The 19579-nt window shown below is 41.5% G+C and overlaps 1 pseudogene; it reads left to right on the top strand.

The window, feature by feature from the left end:
- Positions 1-6: 6 nt before the first annotated feature.
- LOC107802484 (uncharacterized) lies at positions 7-3206 on the top strand (annotated as a pseudogene).
- Positions 3207-19579: the final 16373 nt, after the last annotated feature.

The raw sequence follows: 19579 nt of genomic DNA, 5'->3' as shown, positions 1-19579 counted from the left end.
GTACTGATGGTTTTCAGCCCTTTGGTCATTCAGCGAAGAAATACTCTTCATGGTTTTCTTGTGACTTATCAAAAAGATGTTTTCTTTTGTAGAGGAAAGTGTTGGATGATAAAATAAAGCACAAGGAAGGTCAAGAGGAACTTAAGGTATGTTCTTTGTGTCCCATGTGGTATGAAGATAACTCAAAGCTCTCTTGTTTGTTAATCTGTTAATGAAAGATTTGGTTCTGTAGGCAAATTTATTTATTTTTTAGATATGCCTCAAGGTAGAGGTCGAGGTAGCACAGGCCATGTAGGTAAATCTTCAGTTAGGGGTAATTTTGCTACTCGTGAAAATATGCCTACTATTCCCATTCCCACAATCATTCCTCAATAAGGTGGTACGAGTTCCTCAGGTGGACCAGATCACATCAATCAAGTTCAAACATTAGGTCCTAGTAGTACGCCACCTATTCAAACATCAGGCCATGGTAGTACCCCAACTATTAATTTGGAACCATCTCCAAATACCCCTAATCAGAGCAACACAATAGGCGAGGGTACATCTTCTCAAAGCAACATAATAGGCGAAACTGAGTGTAGCAGTACCCGCGGGCCGCGGACGCTTCTTACTATTTCTCCTGCAGGGTTAGTCCATTCTTGTACTATTACTTTTGGTATATTTTTATTGATATATGGTATGCTTTTAAATAATGTCTTCTAATTTGTTCAGGTTAGAGCCTTCATTTGAATGCTCCGAGTGTATAACTAAGTCTTTCAAGCATGAACTTGATCCTAATGGAGTCAACTAGAAAAGCGTCTCAAATGAGATAAAAAACTTTTATTTTGGAGAATTCAAGGTATAATCCATCACAATTGGATTTAGAAAGTATATTAACTTTTATATGTAACTTATTAATGTTATTACTTTATAAAATTATTTCAGAAGGTATTCTACTGGGATTCTTCAATTGATAGTGCGGTGCGGATCCAATGGGAGCGTAGGGCAGCAAAAAGATACAGTGATTTTGTTAGCAAACTAAAATCAAATGGAGTGCAACTGGGCACTATTCCAAATAATGTGTGGGAAAGTTGGTTGAGACTTTGGAAAGATCCTAAGTGTGTTGAAAAGTCAGAAATAAATTCAAAAAAATTGTGCTGGGAGCGGAGTTGCCACTGGGACTCACACAGGTGGCTCTATCAATGTTGGGGAGCATCGCAAGAGACTTGTAAGTGGATAGGACTTGTGCTTTTTGCAGTCAGTCACATGAGTTTTTTTTAAGTATGGAGTCTAATGATCTTTTAGTAATTTTTTATCTCGGCTTGTTCATTAATTGGTAAACATACTTCCCATTCCTTCACTTGTCAGATTTAAGAGTATCATCCTTTATTATACTTCTTGTTTTCTTGATATGTTATTATGCAGTTACATATTTGATCTCTCTAGGATCAGTAAAAACATGTCCCGTTCTTTCTTGTTTTATTCTTTCACCTTCTTGGAATTCTTGTCTGCCTTTGCTTCTGATAAAAATAAGTTGTTTTTTCTCAATGGAGTTATGTTGGTCTCTTCCCTTCTTGTAAGTCATTCGACTCTCTCTCTCTCTCTATATGTGTGTGTGTGTATTTGAGAGCGTGTGTGTGAGAGATCTCCTTGTCAAAATGGGGTTCTTGAGATTCTGTTTATGTGTTTTGTTTCCATACAGTTCCTTAATGGTGTGTTGGTCAAAAGCAAAAAAAGAAAAAACTTTACATGTATAATAAACATTAAGCTCCAGTATAGTGTAGTTTTCATGGGTTCTGTTGCAAATTTTCTTCTAAAAGAAAAATAAAAAGACAATCTTTTTGTGGTCTTAAATCTTAGCCATTTCAGTTGTTTAGCCTGGGACTGTTTATTTGTCTCATAAATTAGTTTTCTTTGTGTACTTTTATGCCTTTAAATTCCAATCTTATACTATGTATATGAGGCATAAAAATGCACTTACCTCTGTTAGTTTATATAAGTGTCCTCAATTTTGCAATGAAGGATTGAACTAAAAAGAGAAGATATTTTGGTTTTATCTGTAAACTTTGTGTGAAGATTCTTTCTCTAATGTTTATTATTCTAATATTCTCCATGTCATTGCACATTTCTATCTCTTTATTTGTTTTTGTTGGATACAAGTAAGTTGGCTGCTCGGGATTGAGGTTTCTTATGAAATGAGACGTGGTTGAAGTATAACATCACTGTTGATCTTTCATAAAAGTAGGTGCATTGAATTTATTCATGCTGCTGTATTGAGCAATAGTATTTTGTAATAGCACAACCTGACATAGGTCTTGTGATACATGGTCTTGTGATACATCTCTTACTTAGAGAGAATGCACCAGAGTGAAAATTCTGGCACAATTATTGAGAAGCTGCTTAATTGAATAACTTTTATATAGGCTGTTAAAAATGGTCGAGATCCAACACCAAGTGAGTTGAATTTGCACGTCCATACACATGGTAATGATGGAACATCTTTTGTTGCTGAGAAATCTCGAATCGTACATGTAAGATAACTTTTTAAATAATTTTATTGACTTTACTTTCATATATATTTTTTCATTTGGTAAATTGAATGCTCAATATTATTTAGTTTTTTATTTCACTAATTATTTACTTTTCTATAGGAAAAATATCAGGAGATATTACAACAACAAACACAAACTCAATCTGATATTAATCAGTGTAAAGCATTTTATCAAGCCGCGGGAGGAGAAAAGAAAAGAAGAGTATATGGTCTTGGATCTCAAACAAAATGCTACTACGGGCCAGATCTTCATGGCTCTTTTGGATCTGATGCTACATCGTCAGCAACACCTCCAAATGCTCAATCAACACCGATAGGGAATCTGGATGAGTTAGTGATGCGATTGATTCCTGCACTAACAGATCATATAGTTCCTGTAATCATTGAGCGGGTACGCGAATTAGTTTCCTTACCCTCGCATCAGCCAAATACTAATGTGGCACCTACAGTTCCTACATCCTCTACTGCTGCTAACATTGATGAGGTTCATCCATTGGGTTCTGATGATGACCGTAACTCTCTAGCCTCACATAGTTAGCCTACTTTATTTGGACTTTATTGTTGGTCCTTATGAATTTTTGTACTTAATGATACGATTATATGCATTATGCTATATATTTTGGACCTTGTTAAATATATTGTTAATTTATATTAATATCAATGACTTTTTATTAAATGTATTTAATTAATAGCTTTTATATAATATGCTTGAACAAATTACATTTAAAATAATAAATAAAAAGAATTTTTTAAAACAACAATATATTAAAAATAAATTAGCGACGGATGCTTTTCGTAGCTACAATTATCGCGTAAAATTAAATCTTGCGACGAATTGGCTACGAAAGATTTTTGTTGCAAAATGCCGGGAGAATTAGCTATAACACGTCTAGCGACGGACGATTTCATTGCTATAGGAACAAACGAAGAATTTTGTTATGTATTGCAGCGACGAAAGGCGTCAAAATTGTGACATAAACAAGCAATACAGCGACGCTTATTTCCCTCGCAAAACTTTGCTACAGATATATTCCGTCGCTAATCCGTCACCAATTCTGCGACGGTTTGGTTTTTTTCGTCACTATGAGCTTAGCTAAGAGCATTTTAGGGACAAACTTGAATCCGTCGCTAAACAACTGTAGCGACGGAAAATATTGATTTAGCGACGAAATATGGCCGTCGCTAAACGTTGTTTTTTTTGTAGTGATTTTCAATATATGTGAATGGTACAATATTATGCTTTTCAATCAGGGAGTTTGCAATAGTTACTCGTCTCAGTTATGTTGGTGACGCTGAAGATGTTCAGTTTAACACAAAGATGCCTAACAGGATTGTGGATACACACTTTGGCGGTGCAAAGAATGTCAAGAAAAAGGATTTGTTTAAATGCTTTTATGACAAGAATTGGGGTTATGAAAACGATGGGGATGCCATTAAAATAGTTGTGCTGTATTTCATACATACTTTCATATTATCCACCGAGAAGAACTGCATAACCATCCCAAGACTACATTTTGACTTGGTCGAGAGCGGGAGATATTCTGATTATCCATGGGATAAGGATGCATTCCAGGCCCTTATTAGATTTATTAGCAAGAAGATAGATTCTCAGAAGAAGTACTACAAGATAGCTGGGATGCCTCTCGCTATGCAAGTATGGTTTTACGAGTGATGTTCAAAGGTTGACCCCAAAATTACACTCCGAACCGGATTTCCAGAATACTCAATTGTAAATCCACCGTCAACCAGCCAACTTATGCTTACTTGATGAATGACATGTTCAACGACTAGGGAAACATGGTAATTTACTATTATTTAATTGACTGATATTTTAGTCAACATATACTTTTGTTAGTAAAAACTGTATTGAAATTAAAAATGAAATACAATTCAATACATCATACGTCAATGCCCTTGTTTTCATAATTAGCTCAAATACAGTAGAATACATAATACATTGTTAAAATTAAAAATTAAATATAGTTGCATACATCATACATCAATGTCATTATTTTTCAAATTAATTGGAATACAGTAGAATACATAATACAATTTACAGCTACATATTTAATTCAATGTTATTAATTTTGTATACAATACAACTGAATATATGTATATAGAAAATTTCCCATATATATAAAACATATTACATTGGTAATCATACAGCAAGTGTCATTTTATATTGAATGTATTTATATTTTCAGATGAAATATGGCAACATTCAACCAAATGCAAGAGAGTTTGCTGTTATTCAGGTTCCTCCTGATGGCGTTGATGTAGACAAAAGTCCTATTCATTCAGACAACAATGAAGATGATTCTGATGACTTTGGTCCTACATGTCTCTTCAGCCTAAGAAGAAATATGATGCAAGCGTTTGTCCATTTTCATCATCGCCTCACAAAAAGCGCAAACAACACCTAATTGATCCCTCAAATGCAGAGAGTCCAATTCCACATGTGTCCGCAATACCTCAAACCAAGTTTCCTCCTACTGCTAAGATTGAAATCAAGAAAACTGTATTGAGTGTTAATGTAACGACCCGACTGGTTATTTTGCTTTGTAGAATTTTATTCCCCTAAATGAGACTTCCCGTACTTTCTTTTATTGATTTATAACTTGCGGGGAAGTTTAGTTCGGGATTTGGAAGAGTTTGGGTTGAAATCGGAACACTTGGTTCCTTAAGGTTGGCTTAAAAGGCCAAGTTTGACTTTGGTCAATATTTTGAGTAAACGACCTCGAAATCGATATTTGACGATTCCAGTAGGTTCGTATGATGATTTTGGACTTGGACATATGTTCGGATCGGGTTTTGGACGACCCCGGGAGTATTTTGGCGCCTAATAGCGAAAGTTGGTTCTTGAAGATTTTAGAAGTTCTTTAAATTTGGTTTGGAGCGAGTTTTGGTGATATCTCCAAATGGGATTTGGAGATCGGGAATAGTTCTGTAATGTCATTTAAGACTTGCACACAACATTTGGTGTCAGTCCTAGTAGTATAAGTACGTTTCGGCGCATTGGAAGTAAATTGAAGAACTTGAAGTTCTTAAGTTTGATTCAATTTGTTTTAGGGTGTGATTTTTAGTTTTAATTTTGTTTCGAGCATTACGAGAGTTCAGAAGAGTCCGTTTTATGATTCCAAACGTGTTGGTATGTTCGGGCGGGGCCCCGGGGGCCTCAAGTGTCAATCAGACGAGGGTCGGACCAAGTTCGAAACTTGGAGCAGGAGATGAAGCTCCCCAAATCTGTCATAACCGCACTTGCCCTTGGCCAGTCGTAGGTGCGAGCTCGCAGGTGCAAGCCAAGACTCGCAGAAGCGGTCGAGGAAGGGCAGCCCATTTTCCGGAGATGCAGCCCATCCTGCGCAAAAACGGATACCCATCCGCAGGTGCGACGCCAGCCGACCCAGGCTATTTCCACAGAAGCGGACTCATGTCCGCAGAAGCGAGGGTGTAGGTGCGGCCCTTTGACTGCATGTGCGGAAATAGCTGAGGCAGTGAGCCTCATTTAATATGGGCTTAGGCTAATTTCTATCACATTTTCTTCCATACTTGGGCGATTGGAGAGCTTTTAAGGAGGGGATTTAGCTTTGTGAGGTAAGTAATCTCTATCTAATGTGAGTTTAATACATAGATTTTGGGAAGATTTTAACATGAAAATTGGTAGAAATCATGGGTTTAGATGAAAAACCTAGAGTTTAATAAAAAAGGGATTTTACCACGAAAATTATTATGGAACTTAGTAAAAATCATATAATTATGTTCCTTAGGGTATGGGTAACAAATTTCTTCGAACATTTCTAGAATCCGAGCACGTTGGCCCGGGGGTAAATTTTAGGAACCTTGCATTTTGTGATGGGTAATCACTTAGATAGTTAGAATATAAACTTTTGAACACATATTGATTATTTTACACTATTTGAATAGTTTTGGATTTGTTCGGATCCGATTTGAGGGTTTGAGCGCATTCATGAATTTGGAAGTAGGTCTTGAGACGAGGTAAGTCTCCTTTCTAGCCCTGTAAAAGGGAATTAATCCCATAGGTGAATCAAATAAATGTGTATACCTATTTGTGGGGGCTACGTACGTACGAAGTGAGGAGAGTCCGCCCGTAGCTACAAATATGCTATTGTCCGGGTAGTTTAGGACCCATATCATGCTTTATTTGAAATGTTTGCACCCTTACTTGCTAATTTACTTACTTCAGTCAAGTCGAAAATTTCATAAAAGAAGTATAAAAAGTTAAATTCACTTACATGAAGATTTAATGGAATACTTGAATGTAAATGTGAAATTTTGTTTTCTTTGAAAATAATTTCTATTTGTGGATTGAGCCGAACGCTTCGGTAGTAAATTGATACATCTATGGTTCATACCGTTCGAGCCTCCGACAGTGCACAATTTATATATATTATTGGATCAGACCGTACGACCTTGGCATAATTTGCGCATGATAATTATTTGGAATTCTCCATGATTGATACTACTTAAATGTCTTGAAATGTAAGCTGTTAAATGATATAAATGAATTTGAAATTATATTTGTGAAAGAAGAATTTATCATTTTCTGTTAATGAACTTTCAATATTATTCATGAAATCCATACTTAGTATAACACTTCAATTATATTATTGTTAGCCCATAGTAAGTGTCAAAGTCGACCCCTCGTCACAACTTCATCGAGGTTAGACTGGATACTTACTGGGTATATGTTGTTTATGTACTCATACTACACTTCTGTACTTAATTGTACATGATCTGAGGCAGGTGCATCTAGTTACCCGTCCGGCACGCATAGTTGATCCCCACCTTGAGACTTCACGGTGAGCTGTTTTTCGAGTCGTTCTGCAGCAGCTGGAGTCTCCCTTATGTTTTACTTTTCTATCTATTTTGTTTCAGACAATAGGCTAGTATTCTTTTGTATCTTCTAATAGATTCCCACACAATTGTGACACCAGGTCTTGGCACACACACTAGTAGACTTATTATTTTGGGTTTGCTTACATGATTTCGATTTGTACTTATTGCTTCCGTTTATTTATGTTACACTTGCAAATTTCTAAATCTTTTAACAAATAAGGAAATATTACTACTTAATAATTTATTTAAATGGGACACCACTAGTTGATCAGTGTTGTCTTGCCTAACGGCAGTGTTGGATGCCATCACGACCTATAATGGAATCGGGTCGTGACAATGTGATATCAGATCACTAGGTTTACATAGGTCTCATAAGTCATGGACAAACCTAATAGAGTCTTGCGGATCGGTACGAAGACATCTATACTTATCTTCGAGAGGCTATGGGGTGTTAGGAATCTACTCTTTATTCATCTTATATAATGCAGTTGATGGTACACTAAATTCTCTATCTTATTCTCTCACAGATGGTGAGAACACGCGCAACAGACATTCCAGACCCGGCAGGAGCTACTCCCCCAATTGCAAGAGGCCGAGGAGAGGCCAAGGGAGGGAACTAGCCCGAGGTAGGGGACGAGGACGTCCCAAAGTTGCCCTAGTTGCACCACCAACGGATCCCATTATTGAGAAACATGGCAAGGTGCCCGCAGCAGAGCCTACCCCGATAGATTTCATGACAGCACCAGGATTTTAGGAGGTCATGGGCCGTATGTTGCGGTTCATGGATTCTATAACCCAGGCTGGTTTATTTCCAGCAGACCCAGCCATATCCCAAGCGGGAGGGGGAGCACAGACCCCTACTGCTCAGGCTCCTGGGCATGCAGCTGCAGTGTATCAGACTCTGGGTACACTACCCGCGGACGGGGCCCAGCCAGTTATAGTGGTTGTACCTGAGCCTAATCCAGCTACGGATGGCGAGCCGCAAAAGTTGTTGGACAGATGGACTAAGCTACACCCTCATATCTTCGGAAGTGAGAGACATGAGGATCCCCAAGACTTTATTTATCGGTATAGGGACAGACTGCACAACATAAGGATATTGGAGTCTCATGGAGTGGATTTTACTACTTTCCAGTTGGAGGGTAGGGCCCGTAGATGGTGGCAGTCTTATCTTCTTGGCAGACCAGCGGGTTGTCCTCCCTTGGCTTGGGGCTAGTTCACACAGCTTTTCTTGGATAGGTATATTCTACCCTCTAAGAGGGAAGAGTTTCAGTATCTGTTTGAGCAGCACGAGAAGGGTCAGATGTCAGTGACCGACTATGAGGCGAGGTTTTCTGAGTTGTCTCGTCATGCACTTATGATACTTTCTATTGACTTAGAGAAAGTGTGGAGGTTTGTTATGGGGTTGCACTCCGGTATTATGGCTAATATGACCCGGGAGGTTGAGATGGGGACTTATTATCACCTGGTAGTGGAGATTGCTCAAAGAATTGAGGGCTACCGTCAGGGAGGTAGAGAGCAGATGCAGTAGGAGAAGATGACCCGTTTCTCTTGAGAGTTTAGAGGTGCCCCACCTAGGGGCAGAGGTTAGTTTGGGAGGGGTCTGCCTAGCAGGCATATTCAGCACCACCACCTCCTCGGAATGCTCCAAGGCGACCCTATTTCAGTGCCATACCAGAGTGTTCTTACCGCCTACCATCCATCCAGAGTTCATGTAATGGGTACTCAGGCCACCAGGGTTCTTCCAGCTCCTATTTTAGTGCCATGCGGGAGAGTTCATACCGCCCACTAGCGATTCAGGTTTCTTCCAGTGGGTCTTCAGGCCATCAGGGTCAGACTTCATGGTAGCAGATCACCGCACCGAGGGGTTGTTTCTAGTGTAGATATCTCAGTCACATGAGGAGGTTCTTCCCCAGGTTTTGGGGCAAGGTAATGCAGCAAGGCCAGCAACCTATGATTATAGCACCAGCTGTCCAGCTGCCCAAAGGCGAAGGGCAAGCTGGTAGGAGCCATCCTAGAGGTGGAGGCCAGGTAGGGGGAGGACAACCAGCTATTGCTCAGTTAGGTGGAGGTCAGCAAGCCGGTGCTCCAGTGAGATTCTATGCTTTTCAGGCCAGACCAGATGCATTGGCCTCAGATTCCATGTCCGCAGGTATCATTTCCATCTACGGTAGGGATGCTTCAGTATTATTTGTTCCAGGGTCTACCTATTCATATGTATCATCTTTGTTTGCTCATTTCCTGGATATTCCTCGTGAGTTCTTGGGTACTCCTATTTTGTGTCCACTCTTGTGGGCTATTCTGTAGTTGTGGATCGGATCTATCGGTCCTGTGTGGTCACATTCTGTGGTTACGATACTATAGTGGACCTTCTGTTGTTTGATATGATCGACTTTGAGGTCATCCTAGGCATGGACTGGTTATCCCCATATCCCGCCATCCTCAATACCCAGATCACGCCATCCTCAATTTCCATGCCAGAGTTTCTGAGATTGGAGTGCAAGTTCCTCTGTTAGTACAACGAGTCGGGTCATCTCTTTTCTAAAGGCTCGACATATGGTCAAGAAGGGTTGTTGGCTTATCTAGCTTATGTTTGGGACACTACCACAGAGTCTCCGACGATTGATTCAGTGCTAGTTGTCCGGGAATTTGCCGATGTGTTTCCTTCTAACCTTCCAGGCATGCCACCAGATCATGATATTGATTTCTGTATTGATTTAGCTCCAGGTACCCAGCCTATATCTATCCCGCTGTACCGTATGGTTCCGAAAGACTTGAAGGAGTTCAAGGAGCAGCTTGAGAAGTTGCTAGCAAAAAGGTTTGTCAGACCAAGTGTATCGCCTTAGGGTGCACTAGTGTTATTTGTGAAGAAGAAATATGGGACTATGAGGATGTGCATTGATCACCGCTAGTTGAACAAAGTTACCATCAAGAACAAGTACCCGTTGCTGCGCATTGATGATTTGTTTGAATAATTGTAGGGTTCTAGGGTATTTTCTAAGATTTACTTGAGATCGGGGTACCATCAGTTGAAGATTCAAGACTCAGATGTTCCGAAGACTACTTTCCGTACTAGATATGGCCATTATGAGTTCCTAGTGATGTCTTTCGGCTTGACTAATGCCCCAGCGGCATTTATGGATTTGATGAATCGGGTGTTCAGGCCTTATATTGATTCCTTTGTTGTCGTCTTCATTGATGACATCTTGATTTACTCACGTATCTTAGGGGAGCACGAGAAACATTTGAGAGTGGTGCTTCAGACATTGTGAGAATAGAAGTTGTATGCTAAGTTCTTCAAGTGTGAGTTTTGGCTAGAGTCTGTGGCATTCTTGGGACATGTTGTATCAGGTGAGGGAATTAAGGTGGATGCCAAGAAGATTGAGGCAGTTTAGAGTTGGACTCGTCCCACTTTGGTGACTGAGATTAGGAGTTTCCTGCTATTAGCAGGTTATTATTGCTGGTTTGTGCAGGGATTTTCATCCATAGCAACACCTCTGACTAGATTGACCCAAAAGGGTGCCCCGTTTTGTTGGTCCGATGATTGTGAGGCAAGCTTTTAGAAGCTCAAGACAGCTTTGACTACAACACCGATTCTAGTGTTGCCTTCCGGTTCGGGGATGTATACGATGTATTGCAATGCTTCACGTGGTTGCTTGGGTTGTGTATTTGTGAAGGAGGGGCGAGTTATTAACTATGCTTCGTGTCAGCTGAAGATTCATGAGAAGAATTACCCTATGCACGACCTAGAGTTAGCCGCGATTGTTCATGCTCTTAAGATCTGGAGGCATTATCTGTATGGGGTGTCATGTGAGGTTTACATTGATCATCACAGCTTATAGAATTTGTTCATGCAAAGGGATATCAATTTGAGGCAGTGTAGATGGTTTGAGTTACTAAAGTATTATGACATCACCATTTCTTATCATTCGGACAAGGCAAATGTGGCCGTGCATGCCTTAAGCAAGAAGGCAAAAAGTATGGGTAGTTTGGCATTCATTTCAGCAGAAGAGAGGCCACTAGCTTTGGAGGTTGGACATTTCAGAGCCCAACCAAGTTTTTGCATGGGTTGTTACCCAGTCTTCACTATTGGAGCAGATCAGGGCTCGACAGTTTGATGATCCGCATTTGGTAGTCCTTAGAGAGACGGTACTACAGGGTGGTGCCAAGGAGGTTTCTTTGGACGAGGATGGTGTTTTGCAACTTCAGGGTCGTCTATATGTTCCTAATGTTGATGGATTGAGGAGGATTCTTGAGTAGGCATACAGTTCTCGGTATTCCATTCATCTAGGTGCTACGAAGATGTATTGTTACCTGAGGCAATATTATTAGTGGTGGCAGATGAAGAAAGACATAGTTGAGTATGTTAGGTGCCTAAATTGCCAGCAGGTTAAGTATGAGCACCTGAAGCCGGGTGGCTTACTCCAGCAGATGACTATACCTGAGTGGAAATGGGAGTGCATCACTATAGACTTTGTAGTTGGGTTGTCGCGAACATTGCGGAAGTTTGATGTGGTTTGGGTCATTGTCGACAGGTTGACCAAGTCGGCACACTTCATTCCGATTGTGACTACATATACTTCAGAGAGGTTGGCCCAGATTTATATTCAGGAGATAGTTTGTTACATGGTGTGCCTGTTTCCATCATATTAGATAGAGGCCTCAGTTTAGTTTATATTTATGAAGAGCCGTACATAGTGATTTGGGGACCCGTGTAGAGCTCAGTACAACATTTCATCCATAGACCGACAGGCAGTCGGAGCGGACAGTTCATATCTTGGAGGACATGCTCAGAGCATGTGTGATTGGCTTTGGAGGGTAGTGGGATTGATTCTACCCTTGACCGAGTTTGCTTACAACAACAGTTATAAATCCAGCATCGAGATGGTTCCATTTGAGGCTTTATATGGTCGGCGATGTCGTTCTTCCATTAGGTGGTTTGAGCTCGGCGAGGCTAAGTTATATGGTACTAATTTGGTAAAGGATGCTTTGGAAAAGGTAAAGTTGATCCAGGAGCAACTTTGCACTGCACAGTCCATGCAGAAGAGTTACGCGGATTAGTAGGCGTGTGATGTATCATTTATGGTCGGCAAGAAGGTTCTCTTGAAAGTCTTGCCAATGAAGGGTATTATGAGATTCGGGAAGAAGGGCAAACTAAGCCCTAAGTTTATAGGCCCATTTAAGGTGTTGAGGCGAGTTGGGGAGGTTGCTTATGAGCTTGCTTTACCTCTTAGCCTATCAGGAGTTCATCCGGTTTTTCATGTGTCTATACTCCAGAAGTATCATGCCGACTTGTCACATATGTTAGACTTCAGCACTATTCAGCTAGATGAGAGCTTGGGTTATGAGGATGAGCTAGTTTCCATTTTTGCTAGATAGGATCGCCAGTTGAGGTCCAAGAGGATTTTCGACGTAAAGGTTTGGTGGTGTAATGACCAGAACGGTCATTTTGCTTTCTAGAACCCTGTTCCCCTAAATGAGACTCCCTGTACTTGGTTTTACTAATTTATGACTTGCGGGGATGGTTAGTTCGGGATTTAGAAGAGTTTGGGTTGAAATTGGAACACTTGGTTTCTTAAGGTTGGCTTAAAAGGCCAAGTTTGACTTTGGTCAACATTTTGAGTAAACGACCTTAGAATCGGGATTTGACAGTTCCAATAGGTTCGTATGATGATTTTGAACTTGGACGTGTGTTCGGATCGGGTTTCGGATGAAGAGCATTTTTGCACCTAATAGTAAAAGTTGATTCTTAAAGGTTTTGAAAGTTCTTTAAATTTGGTTTGGAGCGGGTTTTGGTGATATCGAGGTCCAAACGCAATTTCGAGACTAGGCATAGTTCCGTAATGTCATTTAGGTCTTGAACGCAAAATTTGGCATCATTCCAATTAGTATAAGTATGTTTCGGCGCATTGGAAGTAAATTGAGGAACTTGAAGTTCTTAAGTTTGATTCAATTGGTTTTAGGGTGTGATTCTTATTTTTAATGTTGTTTGGGGTGTTCCGAGAATTCGAGCAAGTCTGTTTTATGATTCCAAACTTATTGGTATGTTCGAGCGGGGCCCCAAGGGCCCCGAGTGCCAATCGGATGAGGCTCCAACCAAGTTGAGAATTTGGAACCACAACTGAATACACCAGATCTGTCACAACCGCACCTGCGGTTGGTCAGCCGTAGGTGCGAGCCAAGCTACGGAGAAACAGTCCAATAGGGACAGGACAAGCTTCGTAGGTGCAACCCTCCTTCCGTAGAAGTGAAACCGCAGATTCAGTCCTCTGACCGCAGGTGCGACCCCAGCCAACCCAGCCCATTTCTGCAGAAGCGGACACTTGTCCGCAGAAGCGAGGGCACAGATGCGGCCCACTGACCGTACGTGCGGAAAAGTTGGAGGCAGTTAGGTTTATTTAATATAGGAGTTAGGCATTTTTCCCCCATTCATTACACAATTGGGCGATTGGGAAGCTCTCAAAGAGGGGATTTCGACTTAGAATTTTGAGGTAAGTAATTTCTACACCATGTGAGTTAAATACATAGCTTATGGTAGATTATAACATGTAAATTAGTGGAAATCATAGATTTAGGTGGAAACCTAAGGTTTTAACAAAAAACAAAATTTAATCACGAAATTTGTTATGGAATTTTGTAGAAATCATATATTTGTGTTCCTAAGGTTATGGGTAACAACTTCCTTTAACAATTTCTGGAATCCGAGTATGTGGGCCCGAGGGTGACTTTTAAGAATCTTGCAATTTAGGTTGGGTAATCACTTAAATGGTAGATTTATGAACTTTTGAGTATAGATTGATTAGTTTATGTAATGTTTGACTAGTTTTGAGTCGTTTGGCGTCAAATTTGGAGATTTGAGCGCGTTCTTGAATTAGGAAGTAGGCTTTGAGTTGAGGTAAGTCTCCTTTCTAACCTTGTAAGAGGGAATTAACCCCATAAGTGAATTAAATAAATGTTTGTACCTATTTGTGGGGGCTACGTACGTACGTGGTGACGAGAGTCCGTACATAGCTACTATTATGTTATTGTCCGGGTAGTTTAGGACCCGTATCATGCTATATTTGAAATGTTTGCGTACTTACTTGCTATTGTAATCACTTAAGTCATGCTGGAAATTGATAAAATAATTATAGAAGGTTATACTCACTTACTTAAGGATTTGTATGAAATACTTGACTGTAAACAGGAAATGAGTGCTTTCTTGAAAATAAATTGTTATTTGTGGATCGGCAAAGCGCCTCGGTTGTAAATAGATGCATCTAAGGTTCGCGCCGTTCGACCCTACGGCAATGCACATTTTATATGATATTGGACTGGGCCGTACGACCTCGACATAATTGCGCATTGTAATTACTTGGAATTCTCTGTGATTTATACTGCTTAAGTGCCTTGGAATGGTAAGTAGTAAATGATATGACTGATATTTGAAATTTTATTAATGAAAGAAGAACTTATCACTTCCTATTATTAAGCTATCAATATTATTCATATTATTCATGCTTAGCATAACACTTTAATTATATTATTGTTGGCCCTAGTAAGTGTCAAGTCGATCCCTCATCACTACCTCTTCGAGGCTAGACTAGATACTTATTGGGTACATATTGTTTATGTACTCATACTACGCTTAGGATCTGAAGACGGTGCATCTAGTTACCCACCCAGCACACATACTTGATTTGGACTGAGACTTCACGGTGAGCTGCCCCTTTCCAAGCCGTTCAACAACATGCCGGAGTTTCTCTTTTGTTGTATCTGTCTATTCTATTTCAGACGGTAGGATAGTCATCTTTTGTATATTTTTCTAGTTGCACACACACTTGTGACACTAGATCTTGGCACATATTATTAGACTTGATTTTTGGGTTGTATTTCTATAATTATGACTTCTTCTATTTGTTACCGTTTGCATGCCTTAAAAATCTGTTATTTATCAAATGTGTTAACTTTAAGTAAAGTTAAATATTGGGACTGCATAAATAAAAATGGGAATTCACTAGTTGATTAGTGTTGGCTTGCCTAACAATGGTGTTGGGCGCCATCACGACCTATAATGGAATTTGGGTCGTGACAACATGGTATCAGAGCACTAGGTTCACGTAGGTCTCACAAGTCATGGGCAGACCTAATAGAGTTTTATGGATCGGTACAGAGACATCTGTACATATCTTTGAGAGGCTATGAGGTGCTAGGAAACTACTATTTATTCATCTTCTATCGTGCGGTTGACGGTATACTAAATTCTCTCTCTTATTCTCTCACAGATGGTAAGAAAGCGCACAACATACGTTCTAGACACGGGAGGAGCTGCTCCTCCCGTTGCTAGAGGACGAGGTAGAGGTCGGGGGAGGGCACCAGCCTGAGGTAGGGGACGAGGACGTCCCAGATTTGTTCCAGTTTCACCACCGGCGGATCCAGTAGATGATCCCATTATCAAGGAGCAGGGTGAGGTGCCCGCAACAGAGATTGCCCTGGCGGATTTCATGACAGCACCGGAATTTTAGGAGGCATGGGCTGTATGCTACGGTTCATAGACTCTATGACCCAAGCTGGTTTATTTCCAGCAGACCCAGCCATATGTCAGACGGAATGGGGAGCACAGACCCCTACTGACCAGGCTCCTGGGCATGCAGTTGTAGTGTATCAGACTCCGAGTGCACTACCCGCGTATGGGGCCCAACCAGTTATTGGTTAGATGGAATAGGCTACACCCTCCTATCTTCAGAGGTGAGCGTCATGAGGATGCCCAGTATTTCATTGATAGGTGCAGGGACAGACTGCACAACATGAGGATATTGAAGTCTCATGGGGTTGACTTCACTACTTTCCAGCTGGAGGGAAGGGCCCATAGATGGTGGCAGTCTTATCTTCTTGGCAGACTAGCGGGTTCCCCTCCCATGTCTTGGGGCTAGTTCACACGGCTTTTCTTGGATAGGTATATTCCACCATCCGAGAGGGAAGAGTTGCGGTATCAATTTGAATAGCTTGAGCAGGATCAGATGTCAGTGACCGACTATGAGGCGAGGTTTTCTGAGTTGTCTTGCCATGCACTTATGATACTTCCTATAGATGCAGAGAGAGTGCAGAGGTTTGTTACGGTGCTGCACTCCGGTATTAGGGACAATATGGTCCGAGAGGTTGAGATGGCGACTTTTTATCAACTTGTAGTAGAGATTGCTCGGAGGATTGAGGGCTACCATTAGAGAGGTAGAGAGCAGATGCAGCAAAACAAGAGGGCCCATTTCTCTAGAGAGTTTAGAGGTGCCCTGACTAGGGGCAGAGGTCAGTTTGGGAGGGGTCAGCCTAGCAGGGCCCCATATTCAGCACCACTACCTCCTCGCGGTGCTCTGGCGCCCCCCTATTTCAGCACCATACCAGAGAGCTCTTACCGTCCACTATTCATCCAGGGTTCTTCCAACTCCTCTTTTAGTGCCATGCTAGAGAGTTCATACTGCCCACCGGCTATTTAGGCTTCTTCCAGTGGGTCTACAAGCAATCAGGGTCAAACATCAGGGGAGTAGGTCGCTGCACCAAGGGGCTATTTCGAGTGCGGAGATCTCGGACACATGAGGAGATACTGCCCCAGGCTTCAGGGCAAAGTAGTGTAGCAGGGTCAGCATCCTATGATTACAGCACCGGTTGTCCGGCCACCCAAAGGTGGAAGGCAGACTTGTAAGGGTCGTCCCAGAGGTGGAGGCCAGGCGGGGGAGGTCAGTCAGCTACTATTCAGTAAGGCAGAGGCTAGCCAGCCAGCGCTCCAGCCAGATTCTATGCTTTTCCGTCCAGACCAGATGAATTGGCCTCAGATGCCGTGATCAGAGGTATTATTTTTATCTGTAGTAGGGATGCTTCAGTACTATTTGATCCAGGGTCTACCTATTCATATGTATCATCTCTGTTTGCTTATTTCCTGGATATTCCTCATGAGTCTTAGGGTACTCCTATTTATGTGTCCACTCCTGTAGGCGATTCTGTGGTTATGGATCGGATCTATCGGTCCTGTGTGGTCACATTCTATGGTTACGAAACTAGAGCGGACCTCCTGTTGCTTGATATAACCAACTTTAAGGTCATCCTGGGCGTAATATCCCCATATCATGCCCTCCTAGATGGCCATGCCAAGACTATTACTTTAGCTATGCTAGAGTTACCCAGGTTGGAGTGGAAGGGTTCCTCCGTTAGTACATCTAGTCGAGTTATCATTTTTCTGAAGGCTCGACATATGGTCGAGAAGGGTTGTTTGGATTATCTAGATTATGTTCGGGACACCACCACAGAGTCTCCAATGATTGATTCAGTGCCAGTAGTCTGGGAATTTGCCGATGTGTTTCCTTCTGACCTTCTAGGCATGCTATCAGATTGTGATATTGATTTCTGTATTGATTTGGTTTTAGGTACCCAGCCTATATCTATCCCGCCGTACCGTATGACTCCGAAAGAGTTGAAGGAGTAGCTTGAGGAGTTGTTAGCAAAGGGGTTTGTAAGACCAAGTGTATCACTTTGGGGTACGCCAGTGTTATTTGAGAAGACGAAGGATGGGACTATGCAGATGTTCATTGATTACCGCCAGTTGAACAAAGTCATCATCAAGAAAAAGTACCTATTGCCGCGTATCGATGATTTGTTTGACCACTTGTAGGGGGCTAAGGTGTTTTCTAAGATCGACTTGAGATCGGGGTACCATCAGTTGAAGATTTAGGACTCAGATGTTCCGAAGACTGCTTTTCGTACTAGATATGGCCATTATGAGTTCCTAGTGATGTTCTTCGGCTTGACTGATGCCCTAACAACGTTTATGGATTTGATGAACCAGATGTTCAGGCCTTATATTGATTCATTTTCTATCGTCTTCATTGATGACATATTGATTTACTCACGTAGCCTGGGGGAGCACGAGTAGCAGTTGAGAGTGGTGCTACAGACATTGCAAGAATAGAAGCTATATGCTAAGTTCTCCAAGTGTGAGTTTTGGTTAGAGTCTGTGGCATTCTTGGGACATTTTGTGTCAGGAGAGGGTATTAAGGTGGATCCCAAGAATATTGAGGCATTTCAGAGTTGGCCACGTCCCACTTCGGTGACTAAGATAAGGAACTTCCTAGGATTAGCAGGTCATTATTGCTGGTTCATGCAGGGCTTTTCATCCATAGCAGCAACCTTGACTAGATTGACTTAGAAGGGTGCTCCGTTCCGTTTGTCGGATGAGTGTGAGGCGAGCTTTCAGAAGCTCAAGACATCTTTGACTACAATACCGGTTCTAATGTTGCCTTCTGGTTCGGGGATTATATGGTATTTTGCGATGTATTGTGAGTCGGCTTAGGTTGTGTATTGATGCAGGAGGGGCAAGTTATTGCATATGCTTCACGCCAGCTGAAGATTCATGAGAAGAATTACCCTGTGCACGACCTAGAGTTAGCCGCGATTGTTGATGCTCTTAAGATATGGAGGCATTATCTGTATGGGGTGTCATATGAGGTATGTTCTGATCATCGCAGCCTACAACATTTGTTCAAGCAGATGAATCTCAATTTGAAGCAGCGTAGGTGGCTTGAGCTACTAAAGGATTATGACATCACCATCATTTATCATCCAAGCAAGGCAAATATGGTGACGGATGCCTTAAGGAGGAAGTCAGAAAGTATGGGTAGCTTGGCATTCATTTCAGCAGAGGAGAGGCCACTAGCTTTAGACATTCAATCATTGGCTAACAGACTTGTGAGAATGGACATTTCAGAGCCCAGCGGAGTTCTTGCATGTATTGTTGCCCAGTCTTTATTATTGGGGCATATCAAGTCTAGGTAGTTTTATGATTCGCATTTGGCAGTTCTCAGAGAGACGATACTACAGGGTGGTGCCAAGAAGGTTTCTATTGGTAAGGATGGTGTTCTGCGACTCTAGGGTCGCCTATGTGTTCCTAATGTTGATGGATTGAGGGAGAGGATTCTAGAATAGGTACACAGTTCTCGGTATTCTATTCATTTAGGTGTTACGAAGATGTATCATGATCTGAGATAGCATTATTGGTGGCGGCGGACGAAGAAAGACATAGTTGTGTATGTAGCTAGGTGCCTAAATTGCCAGCAGGCCAAGTATGAGCACCAAAGGCCTAGTGGCCTTCTTCAGCAGATGACTATACCTGAGTAGAAATGTGAGTGCATCACTATGGACTTTGTAGTTGGAATGTCGTGGACCTTG

Source organism: Nicotiana tabacum, chromosome 5 (assembly GCF_000715075.1).
Source record: "Nicotiana tabacum cultivar K326 chromosome 5, ASM71507v2, whole genome shotgun sequence".
Lineage (NCBI taxonomy): Eukaryota > Viridiplantae > Streptophyta > Magnoliopsida > Solanales > Solanaceae > Nicotiana > Nicotiana tabacum.
The sequence above is the reverse complement of the archived record's forward strand: the minus strand, read 5'-3'. Positions and strand labels throughout refer to the sequence as shown.